The 14,933-nt window shown below is 36.6% G+C and overlaps 1 protein-coding gene across 1 annotated transcript in view; it reads right to left on the bottom strand.

Moving 5' to 3' along the window:
• Positions 1 to 14,933, bottom strand: part of LOC117323008 (protein similar-like) — a 98,022-nt gene that overhangs the window by 49,993 nt on the left and 33,096 nt on the right. The window lies entirely within an intron of this gene.

Raw genomic sequence — 14,933 nt, 5'->3', positions numbered from 1 at the left:
AGTTTGTAGGTCCTTCAGTAAAGCTGGAACAAGATGTCAAATTTCAAATTTCAAAATTTCTACAGATAAGAATTTATCATTTCCAAAGCTTGCAAACATTAAATACCATGGATATTTTTCATGGATAAATTTCAATAATGAAGTAAAACCAGTTGTCTATATATAGGACAATACTGACGGCAATCGATATAAAAAGGTCACATCGTACAAGTGGTCATTCATTACAAATTGAAGATTCATAAACAAAAAATTCAAAAAAATAATATAACAGTTTTTATGTAATAATTCATCACAATATTTTTAAAAACATCAAATACGATTATTAAAGATTTTAGAAAACCCGTTTTATTCTTAACTGGAAAATATGCTTTCAGTAACATATGAGTAGAGTTTTGGGCTGGAAATCAATATAACACTTTTCTCTGGTTGTAGAAATACAGATACCATTAAATTGCGTGTGGGTTATTGCCATTATATCTGCGAAATGCTCCACGCAGTCAGCGCTCATTTCAGACATAAATTGCTAACAACCATTTCAGCTCTGCAACAGAAAGCCATGTACATCCCTATACACAAATCTAATTTCAATTAACTGAGAATATTCACATAGGTAATCATCTTATATCTGTAGATGGGTTCCTAGAATGATTTTTATTACAGAACCTAGCAATAAAACACCTATTTGAAGGATATCCGGAATGGTTTACATCGATCCTTATCACAGAATCAAGAAATAAACATTTATACTTCTAGATATTAATTCTGGTGCAGATTTTTTTGACAAATAATTTGAGAATTTATCAGTAGGGAATTTGAATTTTAACGAAATAGAAAAAAATAAACACTTTAACCTAAATCTACATAAAATTAATAAATTTTGAATAAATTTAACAGGACACATAATTCTAACAGAAATTTCATTATCTTAAAAGGAGCTCATTAATTACTAATTAAGCTATTAACAAAGCAGAGTATACTAATACACAATTTCCAAAATAAAGTTCGAAATTAAACGTCCACTCACATTTCAAGATATGTTTTAACGAGCCAAACTTGTATTGTTCTATCTTTAAACGATTGTTGTTTATAGATAATGAACTTGGGACTAAAATATAAAAGTTTTTTTTACATAAATAACACTGTCAGTTCATATTTGTGGCTTACCATCTTTTTATCATGGAGTTTTATCATTCAATTTAAAAGTGTATATTGTATAGCGTAATGGTGTGGTTTTAATCTTAACAATTCATTTTGAAAACATTCAAATGTTATAAATGACAACCTGCCAAAACCACAGTCCAGTAATTAAACAGAATTCCACTGAAGTGAATGTGTCTCCTGCGTGTGGCTGACAGTCGAGATTAAAAGCTCCTGTATCATTAAAACAGATTTTCTATTTATAGAAATGGTAACCATAACCTTTGAACTTCGGCATTGAAAAGCAATTCCAAGTAAAATCAAGTGCAGAAACGAATTTTACATCTATAATGGTGACCTTGACATTTGACCTTTAATCCTCAGCAAGAACTTTCAGGAAAACCTACACTACATGTATATTTCAACAAACTTGATGTTTGATGGGCCCAAGGGAAGATAAACCCTGCTTGGAGGACATTGATGACAGTCACTGACGAAGCATGCCTCTATCATGTTGTCTTAAAAGGTGACAAAATATAGATTGAACACCAACTAGTGAGCTGTTTATATATAATTACCACTTTGAAGGTTTAAGCTCCTGTAACCTTCCCCTGGTGACATTTCCCAATGGGGCCCACGTATCCAGTATTAGTACCAGTGACATTTCACTATCAACACCAAACCCCCACACACATATTAAATATCAAATGATGTAGTGGTTGGGTTATCAGGCAAAGCCATGTCATTATTCCAGGGTCTTATGACAGATGAGCAGTCGTGCCCCTGTGGAAATAGATATCCCAATTTAAATAATCTGAATCAGGGGAAAGTTATCTTGATCAATGAACAACAATTTTTTCGTCAGTGTGTGCTTTCCCTTAAAGAGATTCATAATCAACAGGGATGGTTTTGTGGAAATCTTACAAATATATTGAAAATTATGTCAAAAACAAACTATACTTTTGTCTGATGTTAGACAGAAACTGTCTATAACAACCACCTGTCTATAACTAGCACCTGTCTATAACAACCACCTGTCTATAACTACCACCTGTCTATAACTACCACCTGTCTATAACTATCACCTGTCTATAACTACCACATGTCTATAACTACCACCTGTCTATAACAACCACCTGTCTTTACCTACCATCTGTCTATATTACCTGTCTATATCACCTGTATATAACTACCACCTGTCAATATCAACTGTCTATAACTACCACCTGTCTATAAGTACCATCTGTCTATAACTATCACCTGTCTATAACTATCACCTGTCTATAACTACCACCTGTCTATAAGTACCATCTGTCTATAACTATCACCTGTCTATAACTATCACCTGTCTATAACTACCACTTGTCTATAACTACCATCTGTCTATAACTAATACCTGTCTATAACTACCACCTGTCTATAACTACCACCTGTCTATATCTATAACCTGTCTATAACTACCACCTGTCCATAACTACCACCTGTCTATAACCACAACCTGTCTATAACTATAACCTGTCTATACCTACCACCTGTCTATAACTACCACCTGTCTATATCTATAACCTGTCTATAACTACCACCTGTCCATAACTACCACCTGTCTATAACCACAACCTGTCTATAACTATAACCTGTCCATAACTACCATCTGTCTATAACTAATACCTGTCTATAACTATCACCTGTCTATAACTACCACCTGTCTATAACTACCACCTGTCTATAACTACCACCTGTCTACATCTATAACCTGTCCATAACTACCACCTGTCTATAACCACAACCTGTCTATAACTATAACCTGTCTATAAATATTACCTGTCTATACCTACCACCTGTCTATAACTATCACCTGTCTATAACTATCACCTGTCTATAACTACCACCTGTCTATAACTACCACCTGTCTATAACTACCACCTGTTTATAGCTACCACCTGTCTATAACTACCACCTGTCTTTACCTACCACCTGTCTATAACTACCACATGTCTATAGCAACCACCTGTCTATAACAACCACCTGTCTATAACTATTACCTGTCTATAACTACCACCTGTCTATAAATACCACCTGTGTATAACTACTACCTGTGTATAACTACCACCTGTCTATAACTACCTCCTGTCTATAACTACAACCTGTCTATAAATACCACCTGTCTATAACTACCACCTGTCTATAACAACCACCTGTCTATTAGTACCACCTGTCTATAAATACCACCTGTCTATAACTACCACCTGTCTATAACTATAACCTGTCTATAACTACCACCTGTCTATAACCACAACCTGTCTATAACTATAACCTGTCTATACCTACCACCTGTCTATAACTACCTCCTGTCTATAACTACAACCTGTCTATAACTACAACCTGTCTATAACTACTACCTGTCTATAACAACCACCTGTCTATAACTATCACCTGTCTATAATTATTACCTGTCTATAACAACCACCTGTGTATAACTACCACCTGTCTATAACTACCACCTGTGTATAACTACCTCCTATCTATAACTACAACCTGTCTATAACTACCTCCTGTCTATAACTACAACCTGTCTATAACTACAACCTGTCTATAAATACCACCTGTCTATTAGTACCACCTGTGTATAACTAACACCTGTGTATAACTACCACCTGTGCATAACTACCACATGTCTATATCTACCACTTGTCTATAACTACAACCTGTCTATATCTATCACCTGTGTATAACTACAGCCTGCCTTTAACAACAACCTGTCTATAATTAACACTTGTTAGTCTATAAAAGACATAAATGCTACAAAAGTTGGCAACTTTGTAATTTGCAGTCTACACAAGCTGACCACACACTTTGTACACTACCCCCCTGGGCGTCCGTGCCAGAGTCTACAATATAATCAATGGAGACACGAGTTTGTCCCCATCCTTCTTGTCTCCAACCTCTCAGGATTAGACCACACAATCAACATCATGTCCAATTTCTTTATCTGCTTATCTTCGTTGACCATTAAGAAATTTCCATATCCAGTATCTATATAGATTCCTATATCACTATTAGCATGGCAGGTCGACTACCTATGGAGACGGTCCTGTTGAATAATTGTCTGCATGATTGCCCTGATAAAGTCTATTGTCTATTGCAATAGCTGGAGACAATCAACAAGGTCTGGAACATTAAGAAATAGATACACTGAGTCAGAATCTCTGTTATCATACAAACACAGCTGTAAAACTTGTAGATTTGTCAAAATTAACATTTTAACCCTTGAAACTTTTGCTGTAGCTATTCTCCTTTTTTGCCTAACTGTTGTCAGGAATAATTTTTGTCTGTTATCATATTGACTAACTGTTGTCAGAAATAGTTAACCTGTATAGTCTGTTTTTTTGCCTAACTGTAGTCTGAAATAATTTTGTCTGTTATTGTAATTGTTTCACTAATTTCTAATTGTCTTTTTTGCCAAACTTTTGCCACAGGGTCCATTACTTACATCTTTATCCAACACAACAGTTCAGAGTTTCTCCAAAATCAGCCAACCTCTAATAGCTAGGCTCCATACGCTCAGCAGCAGAGCCGAGTACTCAATCAACATCACAAAAGTGCAGGATTATACACAACATCCCACATATAAATCTAAATTAATACCTAACAATTGGTTACCCTGGGGCTTAAACATTTCCCCATATCTCTTAAATCAACAATTACCCCCAGTTGTTTTGAAAATATTTTCAAAAGGAAATGAAGACGTGGTGTTAATTATGTTTCAAAATACAAAATATGATTTAGTTTTTTTTGGCTGGGGACTTCCAAACTGCAATATGTGACATTTTGATTTGTAGGAAACAAAATGTATTTTTCCATTGTCTATAATGTATTTGCTTGAAGTAACTCGAGCTCGTCCATCATGACCCTAAGGATTACACATATCCATATATGGTAATATAGACTAACATTATGTAGTGCTTGTTGAACAGATTTCATTCCCCAGTTCTACATGTGACAAGTGTGGTTCACGTCTTATTTAGTGCAGGCACATTTGCCCTTTTTACGGTTTTTTTATTTGACGAAACTGATTGTACAGAGGACTTTCATGTTCTGTTGTCCCTTTGGGAGAATTTCACATTCTTTCATTCTCTGGGGCCCCTTTTGAAAGAATTTCTATACTCTTTCATTCTCTGTGGATTTGAGAGAATTACCACATTCTTTCATTCTCTGTGGTTTCCTTTTGAGAATTACCGCATTCTTTCATTCTCTGTGGATTTGAGAGAATTACCACATTCTTTCATTCTCTGTGGATTTGAGAGAATTACCACACTCTTTCATTCTCTGTGGATTTGAGAGAATTACCACATTCTTTCATTCTCTGTGGATTTGAGATAATTACCACATTCTTTCATTCTCTGTGGATTTGAGATAATTACCACATTCTTTCATTCTCTGTGGATTTGAGAGAATTACCACATTCTTTCATTCTCTGTGGATTTGAGAATTACCACATTCTTTCATTCTCAGTGGATTTGAGATAATTACCACATTCTTTCATTCTCTGTGGATCTGAGAGAATTACCACATTCTTTCACTCTCGGTGGATTTGAGATAATTACCACATTCTTTCATTCTCTGTGGATTTGAGAGAATTACCACATTCTTTCATTCTCTGTGGATTTGAGATAATTACCACATTCTTTCATTCTCTGTGGATTTGAGATAATTACCACATTCTTTCATTCTCTGTGGATCTGAGAGAATTACCACATTCTTTCACTCTCGGTGGATTTGAGATAATTACCACATTCTTTCATTCTCAGTGGATTTGAGAGAATTACCACATTCTTTCATTCTCTGTGGATTTGAGAGAATTACCACATTCTTTCATTCTCTATGGATTTGAGATAATTACCACATTCTTTCATTCTCTGTGGATTTGAGAGAATTACCACATTTTTTCATTCTCTGTGGATTTGAGAGAATTACCAAATTCTTTCATTCTCTGTGGATTTGAGATAATTACCACATTCTTTCATTCTCTGTGGTCTCCTTGAGAGAATTACCACATTCTTTTATTCCGAGAAATCTCTCTAGATAAGTTTAGAGCTCACTTGCCTCATTTTTTGAAGCATATACTGCAAAGTTATATCGATGAACACTTAAGGTACACCACTAATATATGGCCCGCAAGCTAATCATACACAACGGCCTTCTGAAATGTAATCCAGAGTAAAGTGAAAGGTCGAGAAAGGGAGGTAATTACTAAGTTGTGAGGTCGACAGATCGATTCCTAGTCCTGTATACTCTTGACAGTATATAAAATGATTATTGTACCGATAGACCTTCTACCTAAGGGTTTAGCGGGACAAGTTTATATCAAATATGTTGAGAGACGCATCAATGAATGTAATTACCGTTTGATAATCTATAAAACACTATTGGCCATTATCAATAGATTTGCAATAAAAAACATGCATCGGTATTGTAATTTGTCTGGGTTTCTTGCCAAATCTTGATGCTTATGATACACACGTGAAGAAATCTGTGGGTGTTCAATTTGTAACCAATTCAGGGTCTCTGTCAATTTGTACGGTCTATCGGTGTGGGAACGTTACAGTGACACAAGCAAACACACCATAAAATAAAATGTCAGAATTTCACGGTGTAAAAATTGACGTGAAATTGGTAAAGATATAGCGTCGGTCAACAAACGCAATATATTTATTTTGACACGCTCCAGCACAAATACATAACCATAGCAACCAGGGTGTCTGGTTGCTAAATGATGACCAAATGAAACGTCAGACCATCGGTGACTTATAAGACGTCTTAGTAACACAGTTTTACCCCGACTCGCTCAATTCCTCTCCAGGGAAATCTCAATACAACCAACATATAAGTCATACATTTCGGCAGATAATTATTGTCAACAGGATTTCCACTGTCAGCATGCACAGCCACCACGCAAACTTTCTTTCTTTGGTGGATCGATAATATTTTACTGCAAGTTTCTTTAAAGAAGTGTGCAAAAATTACAAAGGCACTTTAAAAACCAATTACATTGACAGAAGAATACTTTCTATTTTTCAAAGTCAAATTATACGTGGAAGGAAAACATCAAATATTTCTGAGCTTCATTGGTGTACAATTACAAAAACAGAAAATGACTAATGAGCAAAAAGCATCTGTCCTGTAAAAATATTATTGGCCAAGGATGCCATTGTTTTCAAAATCAAATTTAGACTTTCACGTCACCGATAATGGGTTGACCCATTATCCAGGCACCAATAAATCTGGTTGACCCATTATCTAGTCACCACTAACCTGGTGTCTCTATCTAGTCACCACTAACCTGGTTGACCCACTAACTAGTCACCACTAACCTGGTTTCTCTATCTAGTCACCACTAACCTGGTTGACCCACTATCTAGTCACCACTAACCTGGTGTCACTATCTAGTCACCACTAAACCTGGTTGACCCACTATCTAGTCACCACTAACCTGGTTGACCCACTATCTAGTCACCACTAACCTGGTTGACCCACTATCAAGTCACCACTAACCTGGTGTCACTATCTAGTCACCACTAACCTGGTGTCACTATCTAGTCACCACTAACTTGGTGTCACTATCTAGTCACCACTAACCTGGTGTCACTATCTAGTCACCACTAACTTGGTGTCACTATCTAGTCACCACTAACTTGGTGTCACTATCTAGTCACCACTAACCTGGTTGACCCACTATCTAGTCACCACTAACCTGGTTGACCCACTATCAAGTCACCACTAACCTGGTGTCACTATCTAGTCACCACTAACCTGGTGTCACTATCTAGTCACCACTAACTTGGTGTCACTATCTAGTCACCACTAACCTGGTGTCACTATCTAGTCACCACTAACTTGGTGTCACTATCTAGTCACCACTAACTTGGTGTCACTATCTAGTCACCACTAACCTGGTTGACCCACTATCTAGTCACCACTAACCTGGTGTCACTATCTAGTCACCACTAACCTGGTGTCACTATCTAGTCACCACTAACCTGGTTGACCCACTATCTAGTCACCACTAAACCTGGTTGACCCACTATCTAGTCACCACTAACCTGGTGTCACTATCTAGTCACCACTAACCTGGTGTCACTATCTAGTCACCACTAACCTGGTGTCACTATCTAGTCACCACTAACCTGGGTGACCCACTATCTAGTCACCACTAACCTGGTTGACCCACTATCTAGTCACCACTAACCTGGTTGACCCACTATCTAGTCACCACTAACCTGGTTGACCCACTATCAAGTCACCACTAACCTGGTGTCACTATCTAGTCACCACTAACCTGGTTGACCCACTATCTAGTCACCACTAACCTGGTTGACCCACTATCAAGTCACCACTAACATGGTGTCACTATCTAGTCACCGCTAATCACAAGTCTGAAATAATGACCTATATGTAAAAAAAGACTAACACTGCGACCTATTCATTGCTAAAAAATGTTCCGGTGTGTACATTTAATTTCCCATGATATAAATTCAGACATTTTCCCTTATTTTTTTAAGATTTACATCACATCAAATTTTTAAACAAAATATATCAATAAAAAATATTTAGTTTAATTTTGAAAACTTCCTAAAAATGCTTATATCTTGAAAGGACCACTTGAAAAATATAACGCAACATAAATATTCTCAGGATGTTGACGCTGTTTTAAGAGACCTAGTCTCAAAAGACCCGTTGACTTATATGCGTACCAGCCAATATCGTTCACTTACCAGGTCAATTTTAGCACTGGGCAACTGAGACGCTACCAACTTTTAGAGTTCATCAAGGGCTGGTAACTAAATACATTTTAGTGAACATAAAAAACCTTACTTCAGTTCTTAGATAAATTGACAGATTTTAATATCTAAACTTAGACCAATGAATAAGTAGATAAGAGACACAACTGCTCCGTTTTCACAGAAACTAGAGTGATGACCTTATGTGTACTAGTGCCTAGAACCCAAAAGTGTTTAAGACTGTGATTAAAAAACTTGTGATACAATCAATATTGACAAAAAAACACTCTGATTTCATGACGACTCAGGGTCAGAGATGAAAAATTTACATAATCATTACATGGTCATTTGCATATTATCAGTAGGGGATTAGACATTTTTTGTACTGTTTCATGAAACTAATGTACTTTTCATACAATATTACTGATCTTTTCCCTGATTATTCTGTCGTAAAACTTAAGCATACGACACCATGGCCTCGTCTTTACGGATTTGAAACTTAATACACAGTCGACATATCTACAGCGGAAGTCCATTAGGAGTGTGTTTAGTGGGACTATCGAATGAAAATTTGTCAAAACAAATACATAATTGGGCCAAACAACTACAGCAAAACATCTAGCGAAAGATATATAGCATTAATGTACTCAAATATATACAGAAATATCAATCAGGGTTATCCAGCCCAAAATCCGAGGATTTAAACCCATTTGCATGATACCAGCAAATCAGCGTTCACCAAGACACCACAAAAATGATTTTGTGTTTACCATGTCCTCATGGTGAAAGTAAACACAGAATTATCGTGTAAGTAAAGCTTGTGATTTTAGGTGCATTCTGGGAAATAAAACAACTCCAATACATGTACAGAGCAACCCGCTTATTTGCATAGCCCTTTTTCCATGACAAAATATGCAAATAACCGGAGTATTCGTATAGGCGGAGTTGGGTTTTGGCCCCTCTTATACACTATGTAGATCGTCAGGTAGGCTCAAAACGGGCGCTATATGATTGTTTACGTTATTTGCATTAAAAATATAATTAAAAAAACATTATTTAAAATACAAGAGTAAATACGAAATAAATGGGTTGTTATTCTTTGTAAATGTACAAATATTTGCATATACTTCATCGTTTACTACTTGTCACTCCGAGTCTGTGGGTCCGATATCGGTCATACACGCGTGGGTTGGCACTACGATGTACAATGTGATCGTTTCAATTAACATTCATTATCGTCTCGAGATGCGTTTTGTTCCTGCTATGAGTATATTAGTTGTTTGATCATAGATGATGAACTGCTTAAGCAATAGACTGTCTTAAATGACCGTGAGATGTGTATTGTCGTTTGGGTTTGTTTTGGAAAATGGCGCACACACACACACAAAGAGTTGTCGTTCATTACACATATGCCCCCACAATGCAACGTGCCTAGTAAACAATCATGGCGATCGCAACCTGCCTCAGCGAGTGTTCAAGTGCACAGAACACAGGTTTGGATCGATGCTATAATAAATAAACAAATCTCATCAAAAGATGAGGCATATAAATATTTTATTCAGTAATTCTTCTTCACAATGCTACTGATATGGTCTGGATAATAACTAAATGTCGATATCGATGCATCGAACATAACCTGATTTGACGAAGTGGGAGCCAATGATTAGATAACGTTGTACATCGTGTCGAATCAATATGTAAGTTAAAACACTTTTCTTAAAACTTTTATTACGGGAAAATCACAAAAATACCCTAAAATCAATTAAAATTTTTCGATTTTTTGGAATTTTTATATGCATATAAGCGGGAGTCAGTGTTTTAGTCGATGCAAATACACGGGATTAAAATACAAAGATAAAGAAGAAGAAAATCGGGACCTGAGAATTTTATGCAAATAAGCGGGATATTCAAATAACCGATATGCAAATAAGTGGGCTCCTCTGTAAATATTTATCTATTTATTTAAAGACAATTTTTTATCCCCCCCCCCCCCCCCCCAAAAAAAAGAGACCCTTTTAAAAAGTATGCAAACTGTCTTAGTTAAAACGAAAAATAAGGAATTAGCCCACAAGGCTGTCCATTTGTTGATTAACCAACAAATGTGTCCGTTGCTAATAAATAATTCAAAAAGAATGAATTTGATCTGGCTTCCTTGCAAGAATTTGAAGAAACTCTTCAGGAATGTAATCCTTTCTGACATGAGAAATTTGAAGAAATTTAAAAAGAATGAGAATTCGAATAGTAAATGAGCTTCAGAACAACGTTGAGTGACTTCAGCTAATAGAACAGACAATTTAATCAATGAAAAATGTCACCAAGCCAAAGTCAGCTTTGTCAATTAATGTACCAGCGTGACAGATACATAGGCAGGGGCCAATTCATCATCATTATCTGCTAAAGTACCCATACACTGTTACAGAACCTCCCCGACCTCTACTGGATTCCGAAAAGGTCTGGTCATCTGAGTACAGACTTACCTGTAAGCCGTAGCTATATATATAGGATGACATCGTCCTGACATTACGATCATACACACACTGGGGTGGATCCGTTAATGACATCACAGACAATTAGAGGAATGAACTGTATCATAATGGACTTTTCATATACAGTAAAACTTGTTTAAATGGAATTCCACTAGACCTGAGGAAATAGTTTGGAATACATCTGAAATTTTTTATAGGATATCAAAATAAATCAGATTGGGCAAAATTTGGGGATTTTAACTTATATTTCACAAGGAGAAATTCATATCAAGCCTGTTCCTTTAAGTACGTTTTAATGTATATTGTGTATAACAATTATTACAACGATTACGGTAAGAGATCTGGAGATATCAGGAAGTCGGTGTGAAGACTGGTGTACAGTGTGTATTACAATTATTACCACAATTACGGTAGGAGATCTGGAGCTATCAGGAAGTCGGTGTGAAGAATGGTGTACATTGTGGAACAGTTATTACCACGATTACGGTAGGAGATCTGGAGCTATCAGGAAGTCGGTGTGAAGAACGGAGTACAGCGTGTATAACAATTATTACCACGATTACGGTAGGAGATCTGAAGATATCAGGAAGTCGGTGTGGAACTTCTGTACAACATTGCAGTCCCACGCTGACCTTCCCTGGCAGGTACACCTCCTGCTCAGACACGTCTGCCTGTAATCTGACAGTGGTGATTATGTTGAATGTCAATAATGAGCTTTTACATTGTCTATGGAGTGCAAAAATGTTCTTCATCGTGTCTACCTTGCTGTGGAAATGCTGTGGGTCCGGCAGAATTAATGGTTTCCCTATAAAATCAACTCTGACGGTGGATTTAAACGGAGAGTATTGATGAGTTATAATTACATTACTTTAAAACAACACAGTAATTCATGGTTTGCTGGAAATTTGATCAAAAGGAATAGAACCTCATTTGGTTGTGGTTTAGGACAACATGGTGAAAAGGCATGCATGTGGGTTCATTCAAAATCTGAATTAAACAGTAGTTTGAGGACTTCCAATTGTAAGCTTTATATTTTTCATGGTTTCATTTTCCATAGATATGTTTTCATTGCTTTAAAGATGTATCCGGTATTTTTCTGCCAATAAAACTATATCTGGTAATAAGCTGTCCCATATATATTACACTTAAGTGAAAATGCTAAGAATACTGTATTCCACTGCCCTGCAATAACCCCAACCGCTTGAATTACTTTGAGCAAGTATATGTGAGAGCCTCTTGCCTCATCACAGGGTAGATATATGACAGCGGCAATACTGTTTTCCACGATATTGAGCAGTGATTAAACTTTTGCTACATTTTTGATGAAAAGTTGTATTAATGTTATTTACATTAAACATGCTGTGGCTGATCTTTAATCAAGTTTTTTATCATGTAAGCTAAGAACATTTTATGTTTGACTGACAATTCAATTTTTCACTGCGGTTGATTTTGCTGACTAAGGAATTCTTAATTGTCTGCCTGTTGCGTTTATCACCACGTGAACAGCCAGTGTCATCTTGAGGCAGGTTTCTCCTTGTAGTAGCTGGTGACTACCTCACAAAATATCATGTCCATTGACACAAACATATCGGAATAGACCGGTCCGTTTATCAGCTTTCTCAGAAGCACAAACTACCATAGGTATGAGCGTTGAATCTCACATTTCAGATCTTCACCAAAGATTACTTAGACTAAACAACTGAACTATCATGATCAGAGCCCAAAAGGACTAAATTACCTCACATAAACAAAAATTTTAAATGCATATTTATGACAAATCTTCAATTCCAATAATGTAATTTAAACCACCCTATAAAACATCTATATATTATGAATAAACCTTTCAAAATCCAAGTTATCTATCCATTTAGAAATGATTTTGTATCCTGAAGTATATTCATCCTATGTTAATCCTCATTGTCAATGATACACACATAAAAAAAAAAAAAGACAGATGTTCAATACTTGGCACACCTCGACTTACCACCTCATATATATATATGTGATGCATATTGAATGTGCATACAATGCACAGTGCATGTCTTCGCGTGATATAATCCCTTGTGTCGTGTGATATAATCCCCTGCGGCATAAAACCTGGGGCAGGCTACAGTGCATGTCTGTCTCTGTAATATGGACTTTTAAAACTAGGAACCAAAACGGAGATTAGCACCTCGGCTTAGTTGACATCCTATTATCACAATATAACGGTCAATTAAGGAGGGAAGGGTAAACGGAAGGAAAATGAATCATATTGGGGAGAGTTTGGGGATCGAAGCAGGTAAAATGGACTTGAATCAAGAAAGATAGTCGAGGTAGAGGAGGCCTAGAAGGAAATATAAAAAAAATACAGGGGAATCAAAGCCTTAATGACTCTGAGGATGGATAAAAAGAATGAATAAGAAATAGAAAAAACAGTGTTGAGAAAGGAGAGTAGGAAAGATGAAGGTCAGGGACTGATGTATAGGATAGACAGAGAGAACAGAGAGATATGGAAAAGAGAAATGGAACAGAAAGTAACTGAAGGTTGTAGAGGTGAGAGACAAGGATAGAGAGAAGTAATGAGGGAAAAAGTAAGGGAAGGTTGTAGAGAGGAGAGGCAGACAGAGAGAAGTAAAAAAGAAGAAAGCAAGGGAAGGTTGTAGATGGGAGAGACAGAGAGAAGTAAAAAGGAAGAAAGTGATGGAAAGATGTAGAGGATAGACAGGGATGGAGAGAAGTAAAAAGGAAGAAAGTGATGGAAAGATGTAGAGGGGAGAGATAGAAAGAGGTAAAAAGGAAGAAACTGAAGGAAAGATGTAGAGGGGAGAGACAGGGATAGAGAGAAACAAAAAGGAAGAAGGTAATGGAAAGTTGTAAAGGGTAGACAGGGATAGAGAGAAGTAAAGAGGTAAAAAGGCAGGGAAGGATGTAGAGGAAAGAGAGGGAGATGAATGAGAAGGAATGGAAAAGCAAAGATGAAGAGGAGATAGAGAAGATGGACAGAGATAAAAGATAAAGACAAGAAATGAATAAATTAAAAAAAAGGATTAACAGATATTCAGAAGGGAGAATGTAAAGGTATGGTAGAAAGTAAGGAAAGGATGTACAGATAGTCAGATAGGTGTAAATTTAAGGTGTGGTAAAAAGCAAGGGAAAGATGTAAAGGATAGAAAGAGGGATTGAAAGGAAAGAGAAGGGCTGGAAAGGAAGAAATAAGGGGAAAATATAGTGGCATGAGAGAGGTATTGATGGGAGAGGGAAGAGAGAGGTACACTGATGGAAGGAAATAGAGTAAAACCTCTCTAACTCGAACTCCATGGCCCCGTGGAAATAGTTTGAGGAATATGGGGTATAGGGTAACAGAAGGATGTTTACAATATGACTTTAAAAGTGAGGTATAGGATGTGACAACTGTGTGTAGGATATAGATGTATCTGATATAACAGTTCTGTCTGTATGAGATGTATACTGCCAGGCCTGTTACCAAACAGTTCATGTAAATCCTAGTCTAATGGTGGCCATGAACACTTGTACCTTCCCTGGCCTATCT

This window comes from Pecten maximus, chromosome 3, assembly GCF_902652985.1.
Source record: "Pecten maximus chromosome 3, xPecMax1.1, whole genome shotgun sequence".
Taxonomy (NCBI): Eukaryota; Metazoa; Mollusca; class Bivalvia; order Pectinida; family Pectinidae; genus Pecten; species Pecten maximus.
The sequence above is the reverse complement of the archived record's forward strand: the minus strand, read 5'-3'. Positions and strand labels throughout refer to the sequence as shown.